The sequence below is a fragment of the Synchiropus splendidus genome, chromosome 1 (genome assembly GCF_027744825.2).
Source record: "Synchiropus splendidus isolate RoL2022-P1 chromosome 1, RoL_Sspl_1.0, whole genome shotgun sequence".
In the NCBI taxonomy this organism is placed as follows: domain Eukaryota; kingdom Metazoa; phylum Chordata; class Actinopteri; order Syngnathiformes; family Callionymidae; genus Synchiropus; species Synchiropus splendidus.
In genome coordinates, this window is record NC_071334.1 from 34184900 (window position 1) to 34202543 (window position 17644).

At 44.1% G+C, this 17644-nt stretch overlaps 1 protein-coding gene across 5 annotated transcripts in view; it reads right to left on the reverse strand.

Annotated features, from left to right (window-relative positions):
* The window catches only part of nfia (nuclear factor I/A), a 129123-nt gene that overhangs the window by 25398 nt on the left and 86081 nt on the right, over positions 1-17644 (reverse strand). The window lies entirely within an intron of this gene.

Below are 17644 nucleotides of genomic sequence, written 5' to 3' on the forward strand. Positions count from 1 at the left end.
TGCGGCTCCTGCAAATGATTTGGAGGCTTCGGGAGCATCGATCGGCCGCGCTGCAGATAAAATAGTAGGGGGAGAAAGAAATATTACCCATCATGCCCCTGCAGAAGGCTGCCGGGGGCCATGACTCAGGGCTGGACTGAGACGAACGGCGGCAAACCTGGGCCGGTTTAACCAGGACAAACAATGAAATTACTGTACTTTTTAATTACGCCTGATACTTTTCCACTGATGATGATGTCATCATGACACAGAACTTCATCTTCTAACCCACAAAGTTAACAAAATGCTGAGTGATTTAAACAAAAGGTTGAGGATTATGTTTCCAGATTATTCAGAGAAAGTGAACAAGATGATGCCAACAACAGAGTCAAGTTTCGATTGGGCTGAATTTGAAAGTCACACAGAGTTGAAGAAAGTGGAATTAAAGTCAGAAAAATGTTGACAGTTTTACATCATCTTCTGAAACAGTTGCTGAACACCCCCCTCACACACACACACCCTCGCTGACAAACACACACACCAGCTTGTTTGCATGCTGCTCGCCGTCTCTATTTGCTTCAGCGGCTTAAAACAAAGAGCATCAGGATGAAACCATGGCAACGGGAGGCAAGGGGGGGCACCAGAGGTGGGGAGTACCGAGGGGTGTGTAGCGGAGGGCACTTTCACACACTGCCCCCCTACCCTAGAACCCCCTGACCCCCTCTCTCACTCATTCAGCCGTCAACCCCCCCGTCCAGGTTAATTAAATATGCTAATGAGGCGTGGGAGCAGACCGGACCGTCTGCATCCACGTGGGGGGAGAGAGAGGATGGGAGGGGCTGGAGTGGGAGAGTACCCCCCCAACCAAAAAAAAAGCCAGCTCAATAAAAGCCCTCTGTGCACGGCAGGATGAAACACCAGGTGTGTGTGAGAAGTGCTGCTGGAACTTTGGCACCTTCCTCGTCTCGATCAGATTTCAAACTCCTCTTCTTTGTGTGTTTCACGCGGTGCGCCACAAAGACCACGCTGCCCCCCGAAGGTTTGGTCAGGATGTATGCTGACATCGTTTAAACAAGTATTTGGCTGAGATAATGACAACTGAAGCCAAGATGGAGGATGGTGGTCTGTGTCAAATGGTGGGTTCCTCTGCTAAGAAAGACCCCGTGGTGCAGCTGATCCGGACAGAACCAGCGAGTAGACAGTGAAACTGAAACTCCACTGTCAAGTGCATTTTCAACAGATTTCATTTAGACGAGCAAGAAAGGCCGTTGAGATGGGAAACGGACAACACAAGTTATTGTTATAAGTTATAAAAATATATAACTTCAAGTCTGCAGAACAATGAGCTGATCGACCCGAAGAGATCTGCTGTTTGCTGGTCAGGAGGTACCTCTGCTATATAAGGTGTCTTTAGTCGGATCCCGCTGACCAACACAGAGGAGAATGCTAGTGGACCAGGATGGGTGACCAGTGCTGTAGTCCCATTGGCTATGAGATTACTGCTGGTTGTTGGTGCGCCACTCATAAAGCAACAGACTGAACAGTACCTCTCATGACGACACGGATAAGGCAAAAACTTACGACCATTTTAACAGTCGACTAGTCACAGACTACCTTGTTATGATGTGTTCAGGTTGATGGACATGTGACTCTTCTTATTGTAGTGTTGACAGGAAGAAGAGTTCGTTGCAGAGCCACTGCTTCCCACGTAAAGAAGATTAGCAGGATTTTCATGGACATCTCTTAACAACCTCCTTATTTACAGAAAAAAATTCTTTTGAAGGCGACAAACTATACGGTGCAGCAATAATTCTACATGATTATTAGTTTGTTTCCCACATTCCAGGCTATAAAGAGAATCTCTCTCCTTCAGAGCAGATTTGATTTTCCCCGTTCATTCCTAAATATCACACACAAGCATGAAGACGTCTTCTCTTCCTTCTGTCTTATTTGCTGGGAGGAGGAGACAGAAGAAGAAAGAGGAAGCTGGGCAGAGGTCTCACTGCCTTGCACTGTGGGAAAGTCAAAATCTGGCCTGGAGTTTTCGCTCAACGGGCCTGTTTTCTCTCTGAAGCTGTTTCTCGGAATCGAGGGAGGGACAGAGGATTACGTGGCGGCCGGCAAAAGAGGCTCTGCTGCAACCTGTGAGTGTCACTAATAAAAAAATAGAGTTCATCTCACAAACATAAACAGAAATCTAATTCAGGAATAAAAAAGGTTTGCACACAAGTCTGTTATAGAACTGAAGAAGACCCAGAGCGTCTAATGTTCTGGCTACATTAGCAGAACACGCGCGCAGCTAAGCTAACTGGCTACCAGAATCGTTGATGCTGCCCCCCCTACACGGAAGCAGAGCTTGCCAACAAGCATCACAAAGAAGCATGAACTCAAAAATTAGACGAAAAAAAAAACACAAAAAGACTGGAGTCTAAGCACAAGTAAAATAAGTGTGGCTAGATAGTGTGTTGCATTCAAGATCAACATTAAAAATAACAAAAAGCGCTGCAATAAAAATGCACATTTAGCACTCTTTCATGAGCAAGACGTCAGAAGTCTGCAGAGCGAAATAAAGGAGTTGCTAGAATCAAACACTCTTGACTTTTATGGTGCAAATGTAAATGAAACTTTCATACGAACGCTCCACAGTCCGAACAACAAATGTCTCACACAATCATGTTAACAAATGATTTCCCACGAACCTCGCAGCATTTTTTTTTTTAACGCAGCGCTTTGATTGTATATTTAAATTTGGCTCTGCTCGGTGCCTCGCTCTCTCTCGATTGTGTCGTGGTGTCTTGGCAGGGCGACAGGCGCGAAAGCAAAACAAAAAAACATGCCAGAAATAATAGAAACACTCGACTGTTTCAGCAGCCAACTTTCTTTTTTTCTGTCTGTTTGGCTGCGAAAGCTTGACCGTTGGGCCCAGAGACATGCCAAGAGTACACACACACACACACACACACACGGTCAGAAACACACACAGTGAAGCTGCACTTCCACACACATCTCTTCTTCACCAAGAAGATTTTTACAGGAACAAGATGTTTGATCAGAACCTGAACAGTTTCCCGCCCAGCTGCACGGCGCCGAGCAGCAACACAAACACGCCTCCGTCAGTATCGATCGGACCAGCGACCCATTCTGGTTTAGCGTTTAATGAAATGAGGAGACGAACAAATTCATTTTTATAAAGGCCACAAATCAGCTGCCTCCCGTCATCACACGGAATAAATTAACTTTATTCGCACACCGCAGCTGCACACTCCAAGCAACACACATTCTCAATTATCAGAATTCAACATTACTCAGCATGAGATCAATAAAATCACCTCAAATATTAGCGAGAAGACAAAAAAGACCAAGTTCTCAAATAATGTAATAATACAAAATAAATAAATGAATAAAGTCAACTTATTCAAATACATCTCAAGTGAAAACATAATTATATTTGAATTAATAATATTAAGAACATATGGAAAGTATTCAAAAGTCGATTCCACACGAATTAATATATATATAAATACAAAAGAAATAATCAGTACAATAAAATTGTTTTTCTCAGTCAGTCTCTCAGTCCAGCCCTGAGTCAATTTTTTTTTGCTAAATTAGTAAATAAAAGATGAAAGAATAATTTTAAAAGACAAAAGAAGAATTAATAACATTCAAAAAACTACAGTAGAAAAGGTTTGATAGACGAGAGATACGTAAAAAAAATATTAGTATAATGACATACAATCAAGCAACAAAATAATAATGGATTTTAATGGATGGCAGCAAATATCACCAGAAGTTTGAAAGATTTCAATGAAAATAAATATTTTAAAAAGGTAATATATGAAGTTATTTATCATTTTGTTGATGTTACAAAACAAACCAGAGTCAGCATTCACCAACAATAACAAAATTTCAGTTGGTTTTCATATTGCTTGCTCAGCAGTTCCACAGCAAGTGTGCGTTGATTTAGTGTTTTCCAGCGCCGGAGGATCAAGACCCGGACTTGGCATCTTGAACTCTGGCACGGCTGCAGACTGCAGTCGGCCAGCCAAGGCTCCGACGCTCACACACACTGACACGTTGGGAAAGCTCATGACATGACTCGCCAAAATAAAAGCTGGCTTGTGTGGGGATTTACGACAGAAAACTGAGCGTGAAAAATATATTTCTGACGGATTCTCAGGGAGAAACTCGGCGCGCCAGGTCTCCATTTTATGGTTGCCAGCCGCCATTTTGTCAAAGCTGGCTCTCTCCACGACACACACACACACGACCAGAAAAACCTCAGAAATCCAACACACACGTTTGTGTAACTCACACCAGATATGAGTGTTTTATTTATGTGCTATTAATTATAAAATAAAAGCAGACGGAGCTTTGTGTGACAGAAACGCCGCTGTCAAGACGCCGCCAAAACTCTCTCTCCGCACCGGTAGCTAGTGTCTCTCGCCCTTCAGACTGTGTTTAAGAGAGAGAATCCCGTTAGCCGACTCCATTGTTGGACGCCCAAACCGGCCACGCTGCCAAGGAGCCGCTGCCAACATTCAAACAAACACACAACGTGCGCGGCCCGCGTGTGTGTTTATGCCAGTGTGTTTATCTGTGTGTGTGTTTGCCCCCTTTCTCTCTGCCTTCAGCCTGGCAGCCATCTTAAAGCGTTGGCAACCATTTTGAAGCTTCTGTCTGTTTTCTTTGAGCGGCTGCCATTCGCCACCTTCTGCCAGAACAAAAGAGGCCGACGCCATCACCAGACATCCGCCACACACACAGACTCACGCGCTCCCCAAAATCCAGGATGCGTCGAACCTTCTCGAACGTTTCATCAGTGTGTGAACTCTGCTGGTGGAACTGGAAACCAGCCAGAAGCTCGTATATGCATGTTAATGCATCTGACCTCTGAGCTTCGCTGGTGATTATGTTCTCCAAACCAAGCCACGTAAGATGATCAACTTTAAAAAGAAAACATTGATCGGTCTTCATTCATCTCTGCGAAGAACCTCCGCGGCCTGTTAGCGGCGCTTCAGCTCAACTCAGACACCAAAAACCCCTATTGTTTCTCATCGTGGACGATCCAGAAAGGACGACCCATTGGAGGCAAAGACTCCACGTCCCACAATGCATCGCTGTGACACTGGGTGATTGATGGACGAATGTGAACAACAAAATCCTGCGACTGTGCGCGCGTGTGTGTGTGTGTGTGTGTGTGTGTGTGTGTGTGTGTGTCTGTGTGTGTGGTCAGTGGTTACATCTGGTCGGATTGAAATACCGGCTTGCCTTTCTTTTTTTGTGGGCGGAGTCTGATTGATGAATTACAGTATTGATCGCCGCTCCGCTCACTTTCCATAATTATAGCGCTCTAATGGATGACACACACACACGTATGCACACACATAACTTTCCTCTATATTCATGAATTTGACTCTCCTCTGCTTCCTGTTCTCCCCCTCACCTCCAACTCCAAGTCTTCCCTCCTTTTTCCGCTCTATAACATCTTTCGAGCCTCACTCATCCTTGCCTCCTTCCTCACATACTCCATTCAACTCTTTGTCTTTCAAGGATTTCTCTAAGGATTTGTCCTCTTTTTCCCTATTGCATTCCCCCAATTCTTCATTAACACCCAACATCTCCTCTTTCATCATTTGCCTGCTCATTCATGTCTCCGGTTCCCTCCTCTCCATCACTCCTCCTTTCCTTCCTTCCTCAGTCACGTCTCCTTTCTCACTTGTTAAACATAAACTTTCCCTCCTGATCGTCCTTGAGTTTAAACTGACATTCCTGTGCGCTCCTACCGGCACCTTCCCTCCTCACTGAGACTTTTGTTTTCTTCCTTCTGCTAACTTATTCCTCTCCTTATTTCATTGCTCCCACTCCGTCATCCACTCCCTCTTTCCAATCTCATTTCCTCAATCCCTTAAACCTTACATTTCTCCTGTCACACACTCCCTGTCTGTCTTCTTGTTTCCTCCCACCATTGCTCACACACTTCCTCCATCACCTTGTTTCCACCTCTCCTTTGGCATGCTGTCCCTCCAGCTCTCCCTTCCTGCTTCACAAGCCTTCCTCTAACTCGCCTTGTTTCCTCCCTTCCTTCCTCACACCCTCCCCCAGAGGACTCCTCACTCTGCATCTCCCCTGGACTCTTCTGATCAATACTTATAAATTATTGATCAGTCAGACGTTTGCTGTGATTGAAAGGCTCGCTGAAAAACTGCAGTCTCATCGAAACCCAGGATTTATCAGGTGAACACAGAAGATGAGAGGAAGGGGAGGAGGGAGCGAGGGTAGGGGGAGATGGGATGGGATGAGGAAAGAAAACTCCTTCTGATTGGTCACTGAAGAGTTTGGGAAACTTTATCTTCACGTTCTATCGCTCCTGTTCTTCCCTCTATTGCTTTCTACCTTTGCTCTCGCGCTCCAGTCCACAAAAAACGGATGTCTGGTAGAGATAACACACACACACACACACACATACACAGAGAATGTGATTTCACCATAATTCCTCCATAGAGGGTTCTAGTGCCATTAATCATTTTGTGTGTGTGTGCGCCCCCAGTGCTCCATCCCTCAGTTCCATTGAGTCCACTAAATAAAGGGAGGCACTGACAGAGAAGAGGAAGCGTGTCTGTCCGTCCTTCAGCACTGATGACATCAGCGTTGCTGTGGTGATGCAGCAACTTCTCAAAAACAACTCTAATACTGATCGATTGATTTTGTCAAATCTCAACGATCTCAACTGAGGTGTGATCTCTGGGTGGAGACTGTTGTAAAAAAGCGCACAATAAATGTGTAAAAAACTTTAAAACTTGAATTGAAAAACAAAAGTCAGGACCAACAAACAAATGCAAGATGGTGCGAAGCTCCAACAAAAGTAATGTAGAGCAGGCATAAAAAAGTTTGTACCACAAAGAAATTCATGTAAATACAGTTATTATAAACTAAACATGATGATTTTCATCTTTTATTTTACAACATGTTGTCAGGAACTCAAATGTATTTGGAACTCAAAACAAAATTATGAGAGACAATATTTTATTTGAGATTTATTTGAATAGTAATTCATAATTAAGTAAAAATAAGCCATTCAAATCTCCGAAATTGAGAGGAGAAGTAAAAATTTGAATTTTAAATAAAAAAAAAGAGTAAGGAAGAGTAGGAATTAAACAAAAAATATTACATTTAAAAAGTATTGCAATACTGTTAATAAACGTCAACATGAAAAATGAGGTAAGTGAAATGAGAATTGACCGACATGCTGCACATGCAAACCCTGTCTGTTCGCTGCTAAATGATGCTTACATGGGGTCTTTGCTTTGCTATGTATTTGGAGGATTCAAGGCTGCAGAAGCCACTGAAACATCACAGAATTTTACAAGTGCTCAAGCAGTTTTTAGAGTCTTGCTTTGCTTCATCTGTATCAAAAATATTGCCAGCTAAGAGATTTTTTTTTCGCAACAACCTCTCTGTCATCTGTTGTATTTGCTATGCTTTCGATTTGTGACGTGAGGGACAGAGCTATGGCAAGAGGACGCGAAGCAGATTAAACAGTGGCAAATCTTCACGGAAACATATCGCTTGGACAATATTGTCTCAGTTTATTTCACTGTTGGTCTCAATAGCAATATTCCTTTTAAATGGATTTTTCACATCAATCTAGCTCCATACATCTGCATTACAAATAATGAGAAATCAACTTTAACAGCAATAGACAACACTAGTGATGCTAAACTTTTTAAAAAGAAACGTATCGCAAAAGAACTCATGTTAACTATGGCGGAACCTCAACAATACTACGATAAAGTTTGTGACATATTTAAATGTGTTTTCACTTGGCCCTTCAGTTTCAACTGAGGCAAAACTGTTGAGATGTTTGGACTCGACAGGAGAGTCAGACTTTTCTTATGGAGATGAAGGTCTGAAAGTGTGTGTGAGTGCATGTGCATGTTTCCCTGAAAACATTTCCTCACATTACCAAAGTACTCAGTTGGCCAACAAAACATCACCACACTCCCCAAAATCCACTCTGTTGGGAGAGTGTAGTGGCGAGGGGGAAGCAGAGGTCAAGCTGTCTGTGAGGAGGAAGTGGAGGTAGGAGAGGGGGATGCGAGGGGTGGGGGGGAGGAAGTGACCCGGAGCTCTTCACGGGCTGAATAGAAGCTCCTGCTGAGATCTCAGTGTTCTGACGTTTGCTTTTGTCCAAATCACTTGTTCCTCTTTTCTGCCTCTATGGACGTAATCTGCTCCACACTTCTGCTCCGGACAGGAGGGGGAGGAGGGCAGGAGGAGGGGTTGAGGCGTAAAGAGGAGCAGAGCAAGAAGTGAAGGAGAAGGGGGAGAAAGAAGAGGAGGATTATGAGGGGATAGGAATAGGAGAAGGAGGAGAGAAAAAGAGAAAATACGAGAAGTGGAGGAAGACAAGGAGTAAAAGTGGGAGGGGGTGCAATGGGAGAGAAATGGTGAATGAAGGAAAGTAAAGTCTGCAAAGTTTGCAGAGAGGAGAAATAGCCAGGGAAAAAGGAGTGGGAGGCGAAAGGAGTGGAAGCAATGACAGGGAAAGAAAGGATGACAGGAATGGAGGGAAAAAGAGGGAACAGACAGTAGGAATGAGAGGAAAGGAAGAAAGAGATGAATATAAAGAAGAGGTCAGAGGTCAGCGGGAAGGAGAGGAAGAAGACGAGAAGAATGAGAGGAAGAGACAGATCAAGCGCTGAAGGAAGAAGAGGAAAAGACCATGGGCCGAAAGAGAAAGCACTGAAGGTCATCCACCTCTGATGATGGTTCAAAGGACAACATGGAGGAGTGAAGAAAACTTCACGTCAAAATGACTCGATAAAAACACAGAATTGTACCACAGGACTCAAAGACTACAGGAAGTGACCATCCCCTCTCTCCTCAGTGAGAGCTGGGCGGCTGGGTCGCCAGCAGAGCCGCGCAATGAGAAAGTCTCTCTCCGACGCAACGACAAGATAGTGAGATGAGAAAAATATCAAACATATGTAAACACACATACACACCCCGCTACCCCCCCTCCTCCACTTCACAGCAAACAAACAAGCAATCGCGTTGAAGCCTAAAAGAGTGGAACCACATCAAACACGGAAGCTAATCCTTCCTGGATCCGAGCGCGTCCTCCTTACTAATAATAGATCTGCAGCAGGAAAGAACATTATGCCTCTAATTTATTGATCAACGTATTAAAGATGGCGTCCTGCTCGCTTAACAATACAACTAGTCCTCAACTCGTCAAAGCACCATGACAATTCCTGGATGGTTCTACATCTGGTGGAACCAGTTCACTCGCAGTTCAGCCACAACCAGAACCTGATCCAGTCTGTCCGGATATTCGGGCTCACGCACCACAAGCAGATATTTATGTAAGCTCTTGTGGAAACAAATATTACTTGTAGAACAAGTTTTAATGGAAATTTGTTTTGGCCTTTGATTTGTGGGTCAATATTTTGTTGATTTTAATTTGTGTCCCATTTTTTTCAGTATTAACTGCGTACATAAGTTCTATGTTTTTTTACATTGATGCATAGTCATTATTTTTATATGGCTAAGCTTATATTTTCAATATGAATATGAATGGAATAAATAAAAAAACTTTTTTTTTTTTTTTAACCCCCAATTTTTTTGGGGGGGAGGCAAGAAATATACAAGTATTTATTAATTTCAGTCTTCAGCATTGCATGAAAAGTTCTGGTGTTTTGAAGACATAAATATTTCAGTCAGACTCCCGAGTCTGTGGAGCTGAGGCGGAACTTTGAGATTGATCCGTTGGACTAAGCGGTTTGAACCGTTTGAACCGACAACCTGCCTGAGCAGCTGTAAGACTCGTCGCTGTGGACAATGGAGACAGACAATGTCATGGTGTGGAGACAAGCTTCAAACCTGCATGTGAATCTGGACCACATGTGCTTTTTGGAAAGCGGCCGGATCTCTTATTCCCATGTCAGAGTTCCGTCAGCGTGATATCATGCTGCAGTGGGCGAACCTCCGGGGAGCAGAACCAAATCTCTTGTATCGATGACAAATGTTCACATATGGAGGAGATTTTAGGGGAAAAAACTCATGTCAGTGAGTACGAGGGGGGAGGAGAGCTGGATGTGGTCTTCACTCTGAAGGTCTACTGACATGAAACGTGAATCAATAGGTAACCTCTGCAGAGGACGGCGACCCTGGTGGTTTGCTCATGAAAAAACAGGACCACTTGGTTTAAGTGGGATCCTCATTTGACCACTGAGGGAGAAACCACCAAATGGTAGTTGTCTGGCTCAGCTCATTTTTGTAAAACTGAGATGCTGAGAACCACGTCTTCACACTTGGAGGGCCCCCTCTCTCATTTTAACACAAAAAAATCTTCAAAAAAGTTTGAGGAAAATGTAGCTTTTTATTTTTCTTTATTTTTTATTACTTACAGCTTCAGTGCTACAAAGTTAGAAATATTAGAACTTTTCATGAAGGGAAACTTCATTTAATGGTGTACTAATATAGTTACTAAATTACTTTAGAAACATTTAATGATAATGTTAATGATGACAAAAGGATTTTGAGTTAATATTCAAGCAGGTTTTTTTTATTTTTTTACATATTTTGTATTCTGTAGAAAACATGAGTCCTTGTGAGAATATAACTTGTTGAAAATCATCTATTCACGTCCAAAGTCATTACCATTTTGTTTTGTTATTACATATCTATCACATACTTTGTGACATTTTTTGTTGTAATAAATAACAACAAACATAAGTGAAGATGTGTTCAAGATCCCTCTGTAAGTGTTCAGCTCTGTTGCCTGGGTGATGTTTTGTCTTGTTGAGTTTCAGACTATAAATTTTTCAATGTTGTGACGCTCTGTGGAATCAATAATATTAAACTCTCATTTCAAAAGCGCTGGAGTTCACAAAGTCACAAACAAAGATGCTGAGCTTGTCAGCGCGTTTAAAATGAGGTGAATTACCGCCGCTGCTGTTGAACGCCGTGCAAGCCGCACAACACACAAACACTACTGCTGACGATTTTGAGCCGTGTGTAATGAAACCTGGCTCTGCTCAACATGTGTTTCTGGTTAAATCCGGTGGATTTTGATTCTTAATGGCGCTTTGCTGAGCTCTCATTAGTGAGGCATGCTGGGAATGAAGGAGCAGCAGCTTCACCAAGGAGGAGGAGGAGGTGGAGGAGGAGATGTGAGGAAGAGCAAGAGGAGAAAGTTGAAAGATGCCTGCAAGTCTTCGTCGGCCTCAAGAGCTTTCTGTGTTACAGTGGAAAGAGCACGTGCACACACACACATGCACAAACAAACACGCACACACACACATGCTGCAGGGAGGAGAGATCAGGGGTCAAACTGGGTGGGTGGGTGGAGCAGAATGGAAACTATTTGAAATTGAAACGAATAATGATTCTCTGTGTGAGTGAGTGTGTGTGTGTGTGTGCGTGTGTGTGTGTTCGCACCGCATCTTTTTCTTCCTCAAACGAGTGTGAATGAAGACATCAACGTTCCTGGATGTAGAAGCTGCTTGCGAAGTCCAGTAGTTGCAAGACAACAATGTGTGGAGAGCGTGCGGCCGTTTCCGTGGCAACACAGAACCTCCAAGTCTGTTACATCAGTAACCATGTGACCTGGAAGCTCCGGGTCAAAGTTTGGATGGATAACAAGGCACAGAGAATCCGACAACCACCCGGATCCTCTCCGATTTCAGGTCTGAATGATGTGTTTCCTTGCTCGTCTCAGCGTTGTAACAAATGAGCTCCGGCACTGTCAGGAACCAAAAACTCGACTCGGGTTATCGTCAAAAAATACTCTTTCATCAGTCAGATAATGCTTGAGGGCGGTCATCATCAAAGTCTTTATTTATGGCTCTGAAAATGTTTTCATTTTCACAGGGGTGATATAACCTTACACAATGTCTCCTGAACCTTAATATATATATATATATTCTCATTCTACTTAAATCTAGTAATATATTGGTCATTTTATACAAGATTCAATTGCCTAACAATTATTTTGGTAGTTACATTTTTGTTAAACGTTGCAGTTACAGTAAAACTATGAAATGTTTTAGGAATATGTTTTAAGAACATATGCCGAGTCAGCATTATCTTCATCACTCTAGTTTGTATAAAATCTCAATGTCCAAAAATACTATATCTAATCTGGCTAAAGGGGGAGGAGTTTAGCAGACGTGCAAGTCTCAAGTCATTTTTTCTTCACCAAATTTATAGTTATGTCATCTTTTTCAGCGCTTGATTCAATTCTCATTCCATTCCAACATCTAGCCTTGAAAGCCTGTGAATCTCACAGTCAAAGCAAGGCATTATGAGAACAAGCACACTGGTGTAGTGAGTACTACTGAGGCCTGAGTAGCTACAACAAAGTTACTAGTCACATAATTCCTATCCAACTATCCGACTTTCTTTTATTCAATTATGTTTTGCAAGTTTACACTTGAAGTGAAGAATGTGTTTTCAAGTGATGGACAAAGTTTGAAGTTGTTGCTGATCTGAGCCAGTGCTGACACCGGGGAATGTTTGATGTTGACATTTCTGTATTTAAAACTGAAAAGTCATGTCAAGTACCAAGCTTTTCGCTTCCAAGTTGAGTGTCATCTTTCATTTTTCATCATGTCAAGTCACAAGTGATCAAAACAGCAACTCAAGTTGACTCAAGTCCAAGTCATTAAGACTTGAGATCCTATCTCTGGCAGTAATATTTATTATTATTAGGGTTTGGTGCGCTGATTCAAATATTTGAAGACATATTTCCAACTCAGAAATGAGTACCAACACTCTCATCTTCACTCTTTCTACCAATTGCAACAAATGTAGGGAGGGTGTGGTAAATAACGGATCCTCATGTCGGCCGAGGACAGAGAGGAAGAGGAGGAGGAAGAGGAAGAGTCGGAGGTCCTACAGTGTGACTTCAATCCCATTTTGCAGCGGCCGAAGAAACAGAAAAATCAATGGTAATGGCTTTGCAGCGGCCGAACCTTCAGCTGGAATTAGAGGCAGCCCAGACTAAATTGGAGACGACCCTGCCGTCTTCCCACAATGCTTTGTGCTCTTCCCGCTATCAAGAAGGTTTAACCCCCCTGCCCCTCGCACAACTTCCCACAACCCTCCTCTTTTCTAAACAAAGACTTGATTTAAATGTAGATGGAGGCAGTGAGGGAAGAGAGAGCAGACAGAAGCTTAGCTCAAGGGTCTGAGACATGAACCATGTCAGTCAAGATCAGCATCAGCAGACCGCCTGGAACTTCAGGCCAACTGTCGGTTAGACTGGGATTCTCCAGGTCCTTCAAAGACACCTGTTGATCAGTGTACTCTCGTAATACAACTTCACAAACGCTCAGCTATCACACACCCTCTCCTCAGGGTTCGTACCACAGTGTGGACCTCGTAGTGGGCAGTCACCCCTCACGAGGTGGTGAGTCCTCATCGACCTCGCCCAGGGAAAGCAAGTGACTTAAGTCGACTGTCAGATGTCATGAGCATTGATTCAATCCAGCGGAAGACTCTGAACCCCTAAGCTGTGTGTGTGAGCTCACCTAAGCTTGTTAAGGCGGCCAGTAACCAGCTTGCTTCGTCAACAATGAAAATCATTCTCTAGTCGCCCGACACTTGTGAGCCACTCCGCACACGTCAGGTTGGTGAAGAATTCCGCTGACTCATGCGTGTCATCCTGAATGTCAAACAACTGCTTTTCACTTTGTCAAACTTTCATCGTAACAACTGAGGCATGATCTGACAGTGGGAATGTTCTACAACGTGAGGTCGAGTATGAGTGCAGTCCGGGATAAATGAAAGGAGAAAATGATGATCTATGAAAAGTCAAAACACACCGGGAAACCCCTCTTTCTCGATGCAATGTGCGTTTGTCACAGCCAATGAAAACAGCCTGTTTCCTCTCCTCTCAATTTTCACTTTCTCATCACATCTTGCAGTTGCAGTTGAGTGCAGCTCCTCCACTCACTCGGAATTACACTGTCAGATCATGGATGATGTGTTCAGGTGCAGCCAGAATGAAAATAAATCCTTGAAAGACAATGAAAATCTGGGAACGTCACGTCTGTTGAAGAGCCGGGCTAAAACCCTTGTGCTGATGACCACTTCAGTGTCAAGTCTGATTGTTTTATGACTAGCTCACAGTGCTCACACTTCCACCTCAGGTTGGCCACTGGACCACATCATATTCCTCTGACTTCAGAGCCTACTAGCTCACTCATAACTCACACTTTTGACTGCATCTCAGAATTAAAAAATGGTTTACTTAACCATCAGGTGAATGAATGCAACCAAAATACGTCTGTTCCATGGAAAGTTGTAAAGAAAGTCACGACTGAATTTCAATGAAATGTTTGTTGGCACTTGAACACATTGTCACTGGTTGGTTGGACAGTTTTGAAGCATTGAAGTTTTGAGCGAGGTGAAGGAGCTGGACTGAGGCGGGGAAGTTCTGCCAACAGATGCCACTGAGCGCCTGGAACTGACAGGAAATCTTCAACTGGTTACCCAGCAACGGTGTTGGTTCTGGTCCATGAGGAGCTGCTTAAAAAACAAAATGCTCTGATTTATCTGAAGTGTTCTGTTCAGACACAAGATTCATTAGTGAGCTCATTTGAAGTCGGTCTTGAGCTCTACTAGCAGATGTTGGGACATAACCATGGAGGACCAGGTCCTCCGCCCGCTCCACCTTCCAATCTCAACCCCTAATCTCCGTTGTAATATTTTGACACGGCTACTTAGAGCCTCGCTGGAGCGTAAATGTGTTTGCCACGTAGGCGGCGCCGCTTTTGATTGGACTTTTTCTCAGCAAATATAAATGTAGGGGTGAGGGGGGGGGCGTGAAGGAGAGGGAGAGTTAAAAGCTGCGAGGGGTGTTTGGGCCTCTCCGCTGGGAACAGAACATTCCTGGGTTATCCTCTTTTACCTCCTGATTCACTGGAACACAGAAGCCAGCAGACATGATGAGATTAACCTCCCCCTCTTAAGCCTCCCCCTTTCCTCTCTCACTGTATTCTTCACTCACCCCTCGATAAAGCGATCGGCGGCGAGCTGAGCAGTTAAACAGTGGTTTGTTCAAACGCCAGGAGACATCTGCAATAAACATTGCCCCACTAACTCACTGACATTTTCAGTCCCACAAAAAACCGCTTGGATCACATCCCGACGAGCAAAGTATCCATTAAAAAAATGTATGATCCAAATTGCTTTCAGACATTAAAGTGCACAAAGTAATCCTACTTGTTTTGTCCATGTGAATGCAGTTTTTTAATATATAATTTTTTATATCTAAATAACATTTTTAAAATTGGAATTCATTGTACTTTTTTTGATGCCAATGTTCATTAAAAAAACATTTTGTGGTAACGTTCATGTTCTACCTTGTTTGCACCTTCATATTTGTGTATTTATTATCAGTCAATCAACTAAATGCAAGCTGCTGCTTTTTTTTTCGCTCACTGGCATTTGACATGTGACAAACATCAATCAGTTGCGCGATCTCATCACTTTAAGTTTGTTTGTCAACAGGCATGACTGGTCGCACACAACTGAGCAGCTTCAGCCTGGTGACAAACACAACTCACGTCCTTTGCATGAGACAGAACGATGCCAATAACAGGAGCGGCAGGACAGGAAAACTCCGGTCAGAGAAGGACAGAGTTCCACTCTGGGAACAACAGGTCTGCCATGTTGCCACGCGGCTTCAGTCAAGGGGCCGTCATAAGATCAGAGAAGAGTCAGTGAAACGTTGATAAAAGGGAAGAATCCGTCTTTACATTACGTGGGCCGGCTGAGGCAGGACAACCGGGTCGACTCGGAGGCCAGATCTTCCCTGCGTTTCTTGCTCCCAGACTCTCCCTTCCTCCCTCGTCCTCCCCCTCCTCCTCTGATCCCGTCAGATGTTCTGTTAGCTGCTACTCCTGTTACTCCTGTTGTTTCTGCTGTTGTTGCGCCGCGCTGCTAATACACAGCGGCGCAGCGTTAATGACCCGCAAAAACACAATAACACACGGCTGCTTCTCGGATGCATATTTAATGCAGACAGCTGAACAAATTACATATTTATGGATTATAAGATCAGGAGGGGAGGGAAGGAGGGGGAGGCACGGTGTCATTACCCAAGCAGGCAGGTACCAGGGTCCCATCTGCATCGGCATCTGTACCGCAGGAGGGGCCCGCGGGCCCGGTGGGGTGGGGAAGCGCCTGTTACCACCAGGATGTACTTTTGCCATGGTGCGACATGAAACAGAAGTGGCAACAAACTTTGGTCCGGGGCTCCATCTCCCTGTCCTCATTACCCACCGTGAACAAAAGTTTTTGAGATTCATCTGACGAGTGACAGCACTTGAATTGTTTCATGGCTCCCAAGCTGTGATCTGCCGCCCGTCTTTTGTCTTCCGCCTACGAGAGGACGCATCGTGTCCGAGACCACCAGAGACCAGGGAGGATTACAACAGCCCCTACCCCACCATCTCATCCTCCTCTTTTTTAACTTAATTAAGATTTCAATTAAAGCGCTGGGACCCGGAGACTTCACCCTTGTAAATTAGCCAGAGAGCACCAACGCCATGAGGGATCGTTAAAGCCAGTCAGGACCTCTGCTGCCGCGGCATTGATCAGACTCACCTGCTCCTCCCAGACGACATAGAGTTGCTTGGTCATTTTAATGGGACCATCCTGATCCCGTCTGGAGGCCCGACTTGGCACCCTTGCTTCTGTCTCCTCGAATTTAGCTTCTAGCTTACGCATTTGCAAAATGTGATGATCACAATGGAACTGCTTTCAACACTGCGGTGATGGAATTGCAAATATTTTCCCAAAACATCTTTCTCAGTCTTTAAGTTACAGTACAATTTTCAAACTTTGACAGGAATATGTCATGGAGGTTTTGAACAGAGCCTTGCATAAATCAGTTTTGTCTTTGGCTTTTAACTCCAAACTCACGCAAAATGAATCAAGGAACCATGGAGTTCCACAGATTTGCAGAGTTCTTCGGACTCCCTTTTTTTTCGCAGCCAAACCAGACCACTGGGTAAATTCACTGAAGCTGGCTTCTGCTTGTGTAAAGGCAGACAAAGGTCACTCGTACTACTGCCTGGGTTTAACTGCCTCTACAGTGTCGACTTCAAGCTTGCGGGTCATCATGACCGAGGTCCATTGCGATGAGACCCAACAGAAGCAAGTAGCTTTTTCATGTGAACCAATAAACACCAGCGAGATTTCTGTTCTGAGTTTCGGGCTCACGCGCTAATGCTAATGCTGTACATCTTCTCTGTTTGTCGAACATTTGTCATTTACTACATTGACTTTAAAGAAATCCTTCTTCATACTCCTCCCTACCAAAATTCCTTTACAATCGAAAGCGCTGAGATTATTGCATTCCTTGTAGTGTAAGCGGCGGGAGGTTATCAACGTACTCACGTCGACTAAAGAAAATACTCAACGCTTTGTGAGCAGAAACATCTGCTGTGCCTTGTAGAGTACTTACAACAGTGGCGAAGGAGGGGCCGCCCGCATGGGAGGAGGGCGAGGCGGTGGACGGCGAGTGACTTGTTCTGGAGTGCTAACACCCTTAGATGGGATAAGGTGGCTGATCCTCCAATGCAAGGCTCATTATTGTTGGAGGGGATTTGGAGCTGCTTTTTCCTGTCTGGATGGGAGGTGGGTGAGCGTG